Source organism: Varanus komodoensis, unplaced genomic scaffold, assembly GCF_004798865.1.
Source record: "Varanus komodoensis strain SLA01 unplaced genomic scaffold, ASM479886v1 scaffold31, whole genome shotgun sequence".
Lineage (NCBI taxonomy): Eukaryota > Metazoa > Chordata > Lepidosauria > Squamata > Varanidae > Varanus > Varanus komodoensis.
The window spans coordinates 8,341,512-8,353,877 of NW_025335780.1; positions in this window are offsets into that span (position 1 = coordinate 8,341,512).

A 12,366-nucleotide genomic window follows, 5' to 3' on the forward strand; every position below is an offset into this window, starting at 1 on the left:
ACTGGGAAAACCATAGCTTTGACTATGGTTTTCCCAGTTGCAATGTATGGCTGTGAAAGCTGGACCATAAGGAAGGCTGAACGCCAAAGGATTGAGGCCTTTGAACTGTGGTGCTGGAGGAGACCCCTGCGAGTCCCTTGGACTGCAAGGCGATCAAACCAGTCAGTCCTAGAGGAGATCAACCCTGACTGCTCTTTAGAAGGCCAGATACTGAAGATGAAATTCAAATACTTTGGCCACCTAATGAGAAGGAAGGACTCCCCGGAGAAGAGCCTAATGCTGGGAACAATAGATGGCATAAGAAGGGGACGGCAGAGGATGAGGTGGCTGGATGGAGTAACTGAGGCAGTTGGTGTGAGCTTAAGTGGACTCTGGGGGATGGTGCACGACAGGAAGGCCTGGAGGAATGTTGTCCATGAGGTCGTGATGGGTCCACACCACTTCGGGACTAACAACAACATGAATCTAATTTAGATCTTTCCTGCCATGAACAGACTACAAGCTATTCATTCTCACCTGCAGCTTAGACATGCCTCCCATCTGCAATATAGATAATAGCAGTGACTCTCTTGAATACCCGTTACAAGTTTTAAACAGTATCATGTCTGTGGAATGTTTTGAAGTTCCATGCCAAACATTATTATGGGCTAATACATGAATGTAGACTAAAACTGGCTTCTGGCTATCTGATCACTGCCAGCTTAGTAAAGTTTGGTCTCATCAAGCACAAACCAGGGGAATTTGAAACATATGCTGTTCTCTCCTCAAGATATTGGCACTAAGGCACCGTATTTTGCAGGATTAAATAGGCTTGATCCCAAGATCTGCTGAGCCAAGCAAAGGGAGGAAATTGGATGACATCATCATCTCTAGAAAGCATCGCTAAACCCTCCCCCAGTTCCTATTAACCTTTTAAATACGGCACCCTTGGCTTCAGGCTGTGTGTTTGGACCATTCTTTCTACAGAAATACGTAATTTATTGTGAGGCAAATTTTCCCCTTCTTAACATATGGTACTGGCTGCTAGAGATTAGAATCATAGTGAATAAGGTTACTAGCTGTGTTTCTTGCTATTTTTAAAATCCCACCTTAAAACGAAAGAGAGACACACTGCTGCATCTTCTGTCTCTTCTTTCTTTGTGGTATATGTGTAACTATTTCTTCCTAAACCTAATCAATATCAGTGTCACTCACTGCTGGCTCTTTTCATAGGGAAAGGGAGAGTAAAATTTATGATGGACTAGCAAGGAGATTGGAACTATGTTTGATATACTTTCAGTATTTCCACGCAGCCTTCTATTTGGGTTTTTTAAAGTGGTTTATACATGCTGCAAATGCACACACCAAGCAATTGGTAGGAATAGGCGCTGCACAAGGAAAGGGCAATGTGATGTTTTGACTGTATTAACAGAAAACTTGGTGTGGTGTTTTTTAAGACCTGAGAAATAATTGTAAGACTTACTTCAAATGATGATGAGGAGGAGGAGGAGACTATTTCTATGTCACCCAGTCGCCAGCGCTCTTTGACATGGTGTGTCAGAGGATGCCCTGTTTAAGCTCTGTCTTTCCTAGCTATGTAGTCACTCTGGTTCATCTCCGACTAACTCTTTCATCAACCTTCGCAATGTTGCAGATACCAAATTTTCCTTGTTGAAGATGACATCTGTGCTTGCAGATGTGGATAAGGCTCCTGAGAAAGAGACTAGCCTCTAAATAGCGGTCAGATCTTTTGGGCAGCGGAAAAATGGCAATGTGCAATCCATGTCTTTCATATGCCACACTATCCGTAGTTCCTTTTTATCCTGTCTCAGGACTAATAAAGGAGGAAGGAGCGCTTACATCCATATATGCCCGACCACCCCTTGAGATCTGTGGGAGAGGCCCTTCTTCGGGAACCCTCCATGAAAGAAATTAGGAGGGTAGGTACTTGGAGGAGGGCTTTCTCTGCGGTGGCGCCCAATCTGTGGAATGCGCTCCCCAGAGAGGTCCACCTGGCACCGTCGTTATTTGTTTTCCAGTGCCAGGTGAAGACCTTTTATTTAAACGTCATTTTAATTGTTAACAATATTTGCTTATTTTTCTGGCCAGGGCGACTTCTTTTATATTTTATATTTTTTATTTATTTTATATTGTTAATTTTAATTTTATATTGTTATTTTTGTATTTTATTGTATTTTATTGTGTTGTAAGCCACCCCAAGGCTTCGGCAAGGGGCGGCATAGAAATGTTCTAATAAATAAAAATAAATAAAATAATAAGCCACCACATTGTAATTGCGTTGCCTGCTAACTTCTTAGTTGTGATGCTTATTAATAAATTCCATTTTCTTACTTTTATGAGCTGTGCAGGCACAAAACAATGGTGTTTCACAGAAACAGATAAATTACAAATTATCATTTTACTATCTACAATCTATCATTTTACTTCCTTTCTCAGAACAAAAACCATGTTTTACTTAAATTGCAATATTAGTTGTGGCATATCTTCTCTCCTTTCCAAAGCCTCTAATTCCTAACTCTACTTTTAAAGGCAACCAAAATAATTTGAAATAAAATAAATGCAAAAAGAGCATCGCCACTTCTAAAACCACCAAAAGGGTCATGTAAAGTTGGAGATCAAAAAATTCCCTGCACCAAATTTTATTCAGCAGTCTTGGGACAGTGGGTGGGCGTCAGTGAAAATGGCCAGGTGGAGGCAACAAAGCAAACCACGCTACTTAGAAAGCTGTGAGTGGCTCACTGCACCAAGGCCTGTGATGGTTGGATACAGTGGGGGTCCCGAGAGACCCTCTGCCTCCTCTCCCGCTGCCCCTAGTCCTTACACTGGTATCTGCCTCAAGGTGCCCAAGCAGCACTTGCGGGGAGCTGTCAAAGTCTTCCTGCTTCTGGTCCTGGCCACCCCTCTGTGCTGGGACCAGCAGTTGCTGGGGACAGGCCATTTCCTCCCGGGACTCCTCACAGGAAGGCCATGAGAACATGACTCGTCCCCCTCCCTGCGGGACCCATTGCCTCATGGGCTGACCAATGTGGCAGTGCGGTTCTCCATCCCATCCCATTCTCCCTGGCCTTCCTCTAGCAACAGTTAGGAGGACGCTCCTCATCATCGTGCTTGGATGACATGGCAAGCCGGGGTGGCCATGGCTTCTTGGCTTTGCTTGCGCATCCTGCAGCAGGTTGCCTGGCGCCTTCGTATATTGTGCAAACCCAGACGATGGTGGGTTAAAACTTGGGTTTATGCAAAATCTGTTTCCTTTCTCACATATGGGGCTCCGTGACTAGATAGCACTTCCTTTCAAACTGCATCATGAATATCGCTAGCTCAGTAATCCTTCAAACAGCCTTGAACACTACTGGGTATTGCAGTGGTTGGGGAAGAGATGGAAGCCAAAAGAGAATGACCTGGTTTGCACCAGTAAGCAGTGCACGGTTTCTTGAACCATGGCTTACTGGGGAGTGCTCCTTTTAGTTGACTAGTTTCCACCTTGCTGAAAAACGACAGGTGATGCTGGGCTGTTCGGCAAAATGGAAGCAGGCAAGCAGTCAGGAATCGAGAGCCATCAACACCCCCAGGCCATGCTGAACACACTGTTGCTTGATTGCTCAAACTGGTGATTCAATCACTCGCATAAGTTAAGCTACATCCACATTTGAGCCACAATGCAAAGCTACCCACGTGCAGGCCCCACTGACTGCAACGGGAGGCTTGCCATGATTAATCTCTCCGATTACAGTAATTGTGACTTAAAAGCAATATTGCAGTTTTTTAAAAAATAAAATTCTCCTGAGGCTAAATTTTTGAAGTACAAAGTAGCGCTCTGAGCAGAAAGCCCTTTGAAAAGTTCCTACTTTAGTGGCGTTTTCCCGCACAGCTTCTCTCAGTCCTGACATGCTGCGTGCCATGCTCAGGGCTCTCCCCGTCACTGTCTCAGGATCACACTGTGAACATGTTGACCTCAGTGCACTGTAAAACCAGCCAGATTTAGCTGTTTGACCCCTCTGAGGGCAGCTGAAACTCTTCCAGTTATCTCTGTTGACATTTGAGCAATGTCCCTTGCTTTGCTGCTGCCCAGAGCCGTCTGGCGAGATTCCTTTCCCCACCTGATGGAAAATGCTGCAGTGCCATCTGCATTTGGACCAACTTGCTGTCCGTCTAACTGCAATGCTCTCAGGTATGCATTCAGCAGCACACGCAGCTGGGCCTTCCAATCCGTATCCTGATCTCTCTAGTCAGTCAGAGAGATCTAACTACTGGACTAGGGAAGGAAGCATCCATCCAGTGGCATCAATAGCCTATTACCTCTTCTCCCTAATAGCTGATGTCTTGGAAAGAGTTTTGCACACTTTCACAAAGGGCTGTAAGAACCCCCCCCCCACACACACACACACCCAGAGGGGCTGCTGGTGCGTCTCAGGTGCATGTAGTGCTATTTTATCTCCAACTTGAACCATGCCCTTTGCTCCAACTCTCAGTAAAAACAAACTCCTGAACAACCTATCCAGATAAAAGGAAATCTTTGAAAACATGATGCAATCCGAAAGTCTACGTTTTCCTAAGGTTGCCAAGGAACATAAATTTCGTTGAGTTTGGGAAGCCTACGTCAGGCTTCAAGGCTCATGGACCCTTATCGTGTGCCCCGTTAGCCTTCATTAGCATAGCCCTTCTGTGCCGTATCTCTTTCCCCCTGGGACTGGGCGTTCTGCAGCTCAGTCACCAATATTTTCTGGAAACGGAGATCAATTTAACCCTCTTTCTACCAACGATGAGATAATGACCTGTCCCCAGCACAGCCTTCCCGCGCATGTCTCTTGCTGCACTTCACAGAGTGAATCTCCCCCGACCCAGGCCTCCATAGGGTCATCTTCGGCCACAATGGTTCTCTTGAATTGTGTATACCCGATTTGCACCAGTACTAAGAGGAGTGTGATTCTGCCACAGCTGCATTGGCCGGCATGAGTTGTCAGTTGTTTCACAAGCTTTGATGCTGAGCCAGGTTGCTGAGCCAATCTTTCCTAGCACGTACATTTAATCCAGTTGCTGGTTGCTGATCCAGTTAACTTGCTGAAGAAAACTGTAGCTTGCTTCTGAAACGATAAGCCTTTGAAGGCCATCAGTTATTGGAATTAAGTTTAACTAATTTATTCCATCTTTTTGTTAACATTTTACTGAAATACTTTTAATTAATATACATAGAGTTATATCCGAAGTCGTTTATGTAAGTTGTTAGGGTTCTGTGCCATGTGGCCTATTCACTGCTTGGAGTGCATCTTTGTCACCCGATCAGTGGCTCAGAGCATCTTCTACTGGCTTCAGCTGGTGGCTCAACACTATGTCTCTCTGACTGGACATAGCCTGCTATTGGTAATCTATGATCTGGAAGTCAATAAAATAGATTACTGCAACGCGCTCTATGTGAGGCTGCCCTGGAAGATTGTTTGGAAGCTGCAGCTTGTGCGAAATGTGCCAGCCAGACTAATAACAGGGACCCAGACAGCCTGAGCATATAACACCAATTCTCGCGCACGTGCACTGGCTCCCTATATACTTTCGAGCCCAATTCAAGATGCTGGTCTTAATTTATAAAGCCCTACATGGTTTGGGACCACGATACCTGACGGAAAGCTCCTCCCAACCTCCACCTGTCTGAAACCACTATCAAGTTCTGGGCCCTTTCTCCAATTGCTTCCTCCAAAGGAGGCTTGGATGGTGGCAACAGGAATTTATTTATTAATTTGTTCTTATTTATTAAAAGCTTATATAAAAGCTTTTTTTTATTAAAAGCTTTTATATGTGTTGTGAGCCGCCCCGAGGCTTTGTTGCGATGGGGCGACATAGAAATGTTTTAGATAGATAGATAGATAGATAGATAGATAGATAGATAAATATAAACCATCCCATTGCTAATGTGTTAGGACAGTTTACTAAGAAGAGGCTTTTCAGTGGTGGCCCCCAATCGTGCTCCCCACTGATGCCTGCCTTGCACCAACCTTACTATCTTTTTCTTGCCAAGTAACAACTCTCCTCTATTGCAAGGCATTTAATTAATTTTTTGGGGCTTGCTAGTTGCTCAACAGGTCTTAAGAGATTCTTCAAGTTATGTGTGTGTGTATTTGGTATCTGATTGAAATATGGTTCTAAATTTTGTATGGAAAGCTTCTTATCCTGTTTTAATACAGTGCATTTTATATTGTATTTTAATCTGCTGTTGAAACCACCCAGAGAGCGAATAAATAAGCAAATAAATAAATATTCATCACTCCCTAAACTAGTCTGCTGTCTCCTGGTGCAGTGAAGGATCCTTTTCCCGGATCAGTGCTGAAAGCAGATCAGTGTACTAGTCCAGTTGACTTTTGTAAATGGAATAGGAGTGGAACTATCTTGTCCTTCACTTCAGGCAGCAAAATGACTCAGGCCAACCCTGGGTCAAAAACAGCCTTTAGTGCAGACAACCTTTATAGCTAGACCTCTTGGATACGCCTGACATGGCCGTTGTCTAACTTTTGCCTACAGAGGAAAGGGCGTGGGACCGAGGGGACGGGGTCTGGCCATCTGGGGAACCTTCGAGGGCTGGAGAGAGACCCCCGCATGGCCTGATTTTCCTCTGGGGCTGAGTTCTTGAGTGTCTGAGGCCCTGTCTCATATGTGGTTTCTCCACCGCTCCATCACCACCACATGGACATGCCATAAATAACATGCTTCCAAATAGCCGCCAAAGCCTAGATGGGATACACAAAAGGGGGAAAGAAAGAAATGGAGGCTGCCTTGTGTTAGATGATTTTCCTACATACGTCATAGAGCATAAGGATAGGGAAAAACACGGACCAGATTTCCAGGGTAGTCTTTTCACACCAGTAACATCTGAATAATACAGGCACATCACATCACTGTTACCCTTCAATAGTCCCTTGTTTTGTGATAAATCATACTATAATGTGTGTTTTCACAGACCATATTTTTGGCATGGGTTTGGGTGGCCATGTGGCCGGACAGAGAGCTGTTCTAACTTCTCAAGACTCTAGTGCCTTTTTGCAAAACCCAAAAGGAGAGAGGCCAAAAGAGCTGGTTGGACTGGAAGGGCAAGCTCCGTGGGCTGCACCCAGCCCATCATTAGAGGATCCCCACCCACTAATCCACATAATTAAACACTACCTCTTCACACGTTCTTTCACTTGCTATTTCTAATTGGAGTCGTATCAATCAATAACCTCCAAACCGATTCATTTTGGCCAAAAGGGAAGGGAGGAAACCTAGAATTTTTGTTCACTTCTCAGATTTTAATGGCAAAAGTGGTAGAAGGTGCCAAATGTTGCAATTTTTTGAAAGGGTATCCTGGGAAAAAAATCCACAATTAAAGCTTGCCAGATGGGAAGAGAAAGTAGTGTTATGGCATCAGGAAAGAGGATTCAGGGGGTGAATTGGAGATTTTTGTTCCTAATTCCCCAGCCCGGTTTAGCAGAAAGCAAACAAGGGTTCGCTAACAGCATTCGGTAGTGTGTAATAATGCTAAAAGGACCTATTGCTAAACAGAACTTACTTGAGAGTTAACTGTGGAAGAATCTCAGCCATGGAGATGGGCATAGCAGGTTAATGCGGAACCTTTGCTTCATTGTGGAAAATAAATTGCCACAGCTGCACTAAACAGGTTAAGGCAGGAGGAGGAAACATAGCATTTGGATACAGCTGTCCAGTGATGGGGCTCTGCAGGCTTGATTTTTAATTATTTGCTTAGCTTCTGTGGACAAAAGAAGACATTGCAGCCTCCGACACAGCTGAAAGAAGACTAAAAGGTGTTCCTCGCCCCAATAAAATGCCTTTCAAAATCTTTAATGATGCCGATAATAAATTTCACTTTTCCTCCAGGATGGTATTTAATTCCCTGTTGCTCTGGATGCGAAATAAATGTATTTCATTCCATTCTTAGGCTTGCCTGAATTGTTGTAAAAATGTTTTGACAACACCATGCAAATATAATTCCATTACTGCTAATTAATATGTTGGATTCAATTCACTGACCAGTTTTTCAGGTTATCTAAGTAGCGGTTGTCAGCACATGTTATGGCAAACCAATCTTTGCTAGTCCCTTGAGGTAGATAAGCAACACTGAGGACTGCACGCCCTTTTCCCGCAGTTTTGTTCAATGCTGTATATTATAATATCTGCATGCAGTTATGCATGGGGTTTTTTGAAGTTTGAAATGATATTAAAGGATTGACCTAAGTGTGAATAAGGATGGCATAATAGAATTCACTTCCCAAGGTAATGGACTCTAAAGAAAAGCATGATCAAATAGAAAATCCTTAACAATCTTGTTTTCAAATAGATGCTTTTATTCCAGTGAAACCCTATGCCGAACCTCAAGCAAGACTGCTAAATTCCATGGAGAGAGTGGATTGTGTTACGATTAACAGACTGGCCGCATGAGCCAATTTCTACCTCGGTTTGCCCACATAGTCTGGGTGCTAAAGTAACGAAGCAGAATCCGGATAGCTCATGAAGGAAAAAAGATAGTGTTAATGGGATGTTGGAAAATAGTGACTGGTGTATATGTATAAAATTATGTCTACGCTTTGCTCAAAAAGCTCCCCTCCTAGGCAACTTATAATGTAAAACTTTGAAGAAATTAAAAAGATATTCGACTGCACTGTTACACAGCAATGCAGGGAAATATTATTTGGCTGAGCAAAATTTATATTTTTTAAATCACTCAAAAGCTACAGAAACAAGAATGTTTCAATGGACTGCCTAAAAAAAGAGAAGGGGACAGTCTTTATGGAGAGCATCCCCAGTTGGGTATTGCCACAAAGAAGGCCCTGTAATCTGTTCTTGCTAACTTAACCTCTCTAGCAGGTTCACTGGGAAGCTGGCAGTCTTTCGGATATTTTCCTTGCACCCAGAAATCATGATTCTTTCTATAAAAGAACCAGCACCTTGAACAATGCTCAGAAACAAGCTGGCAGTCAGTGTAGCTGGTGCAATTCCAGTTAGATTACTGCAGTGTGCGCAACGTGGGGCTGCCCTGGAAGACTGTCCAGAGGCTGCAGTTTGTACAACATGAGGCAGCCAGATGAATAACTGGGACTAAAAGGTTCAGACAAAGAAAAACCAATTTTGGCCCATCTGCATTGGCTGCCTATACACTTCCGAGCACTATTCAAGGTGCTGGTTGGAACCTATTAAGTCCTGTATGGCGTAGTACCACAATACTTGATGGAATGCCTTTCACAACCTCAAGCTACCTAGACCCTGCAATCTATCTCTGGAGTTCTCCTCAAATTGCCTTCTCTGAGAAAGCCCTGAAAAGAGGAAGCAAGAAGAAGGGTCTTTTCAGTGGTGGCCCACAGCTGCAGAAGGGTCTCCCCACTGAGGCTTACCTGGTGCCAACATTGTCAGCTTTTTGGAATTAGGTTAAAACTGCACTCTGTTCACAAGCATTGAATGGCATATACTGGGTTATGTCAGCTGTTTTAATTAGGTTACATTTTATTAAAATTCATTGAAATTTAGATGTTTAAAATGTTTTAGATTTTTGTTTATTAGAATGTTCAACTTTCAAATATGTATATTGAAATTTCAAATAGTGTTTTATTGTGTCTGTTTCTGCATTTCTTTTTGTACCTCTTTTTGAGAAATTGTTCCAAACTGCCCAGAGAGCTTTGGCTATTGCGTGGTATAGAAATAAAATACATGCTCCATCATCACCATTATCCTTCTTTAAAAGATGTTGTTTGCGAACGTGAAATGCTTTACCTTTCTTCAAAATAGGTAAACTGTTGGTAAGGAGTCACACTAGGGGGGGTGCAGCAGGGGGCATAATCCAAATATTAATTCATAACTTAGTGTTTGTAAAAAGATGTGACTTGATTCTCAATCTACAGTTTATCGAACTGCCCATTTGCTTCTTGAGAAAGCTTCTTATCGTTCCATTGATAGCGAGCTGACTTCAGGCCCTGTTCTGCGAATACAGTGAGAGGCATTTGTGTTCGTATCACCTAGTTAAATAATATGATGACACTGGAAATCAGTTTAGCTATCAGCGGGGATGCTGGGGCCTCATGCTGTGAAGACGTTTTCATGCACCTGGTGAGCTGGAGGGGGAAAGAGTAAAAAATAAACCCCACACAGAAAAGAGACGTGTCGCTTTGACAAGCGTGTTAATGCATAATAGGGAATCCCCTTCACTGTCCTTTCTGAATGAGAGAGGAGATGAGCATTTTAACAGGAGATAACCAGGAAAGCATAATTGATAGCTTTATAGGTGACTTTGTCATTACTGGGATAATGGAAGATGTTAGACTGTAGCACTGGAAGCAGGGTGAAAGGGGGGTGGCACACGTTGGAAATTAATCATTTTTATTGTGTCTTGCCTCCTATGAATTGCAATGGATTGTTGTGGGTCAGCTAACCCACCCTGTGGCTAGAGCAAGGTTACTGCCTGTAGGACACTTTCTAGGGTGTCCTCTGCTACTCTCATTTGCCTCATTTCTAGCAATGGCACAGATACTTCTCTTGGGAGATCATTCTGCTCGCTAACAGATCTCTCTGAACCCAACCCTGCTTACCTTCTTGACTCATAATCCCTTTGACGTCAGGGAGGCTATGCACATGAGGAAGGGTGGAAAGCTTTGCTACTTTTCCAAAACAAACTGAGGGACTGCCTGATCCTAAGGCAAGTGGTGTTCATCCTGCCCTTCGTGGGATTGCGTTTGCAATGGTACTGCAAGAGTTCTCACTGCAGCTCAGCTGCCAGATGTTGGGGGGGGGGGGTGCAGAATAAGCTGTGGAGGGCCACCAAATATGCTGAAATGTAAAAGTACTCCCGTGAGTAAAGTGGCCATCCACGGAGCAGAGTTGCATTCTGTGGGGTCTCTGCAGCATCTGGAGATCCACCTGATGTCTTTGCTGGCAAAGCTGCATCCACAGCAATTTGCCTCGCTGGCCCACGGCACGCCATCCAGTGTCCCTTCTCAAGGGACATCCAGCCCCTCCTTGGGTGCCCCACAGGGCATGGGCGCTTTCCCCCAGCCCTGGCGCTGGCACATGGCCAAGGGCACGCTACTGGCCCACCGCCGGGGCCCGTTCTCTAGCACTCCTCTGCAGAGGCCTAGGCAGAGGAGGCCAACAGGATAATATCCACAGCGCCCCTGGGCAAAGGCGATGAGGCCCCAGTGCATTGTGGGTAATTGTGACAGCAGCTCCCAGTTGCTCCGAGGGGGCTCTTGTGTCTCTCCTGCTCTTTGGTAAGCTCTGACTCTCCACCTGCTCTGGCAGGTGGCAGACATAAATAGAATAAAGACAAGATGGGTAACAGACCACTTGTCAAACTGGGGTAGCTATGTATTTATTTTATTTAGTAAGCTTCTATGCCGTCCCATTCACCGAAGCCTCAGGGCAGCTCACAACAATAAATAATACATATTAAACATATAAAAACAATATAATTGGAGCCGTCCTGGCCGAAGATATAAAATCAATTAATAAAGCTAACAATTAAAATTACATTTAAATAAGAAGGTCTTGGCCTGGCGCCAGAAAACAAATAACGACAAACAAAACTATTACTGGCAGGACAGTGGAGAGAGGAAACACCTGAGCAGTTGCAGGTTCCCAACTTTCTTTCAAGGTAGAATAGCTCGGGAGGTGTCTCCCTCTATAATAACCTGCTGCTGGTGGCACCATGTTACTAATGTCAAAGTGTGAACAGTTAAAGTTCAGACTTTTGTTTTCCTTCAAGTGAGAAGAAAGACAAACCGAGTCTTGTCATTTCCAAGCCTTTCCGTTTCTGAGAGTGGTAGATAGGAACCTGGTAAGAGTGTGTTTCAAAAGCAAGTGGATTACTCAGCTCTTGACTTCGACTTCAAGAGTTCTTGAAGACTGTCAAGAGTGAACAAAACACCCAGAGACATTCTGCTGGGGATGTATAATCAGAATAACATTTGCAGTTTGTTCAGAGATTCAGCAAATACGTGCACATGTAGGCAGTCCCAAAGGGACTACCCAGAGGGATTCTGGGCAAAAAACTTTTCTAGCCTACCAATTACATCTATTTTGGGGGAGGGGTGGGTAGTTTGATAGAGGCCCATTAGAAAAAAATGTGGGGTGAACACAATGCAAAAAAGAAGAACTTCAAGGAAGGGCAGGCATCCGGACAGGCGTCTAGGGTGTGCCCCAAAGGAGAGGCAGTTTGGGACATTAGCATGTCTGAGGTGCCTTGCGGGGGGGGGGGGGGGTGGAGAGGCACAAGACTTGCAAGGAGGATTCCTGATCAAATCAGGAGCAACACAAAGACGGATCTTCAGGGCAGGCAAATAATTCACATATCTGAGTTGCGGCTCAGGACACACAAGGGCAGAACAAGAAAGGTGTACCTGG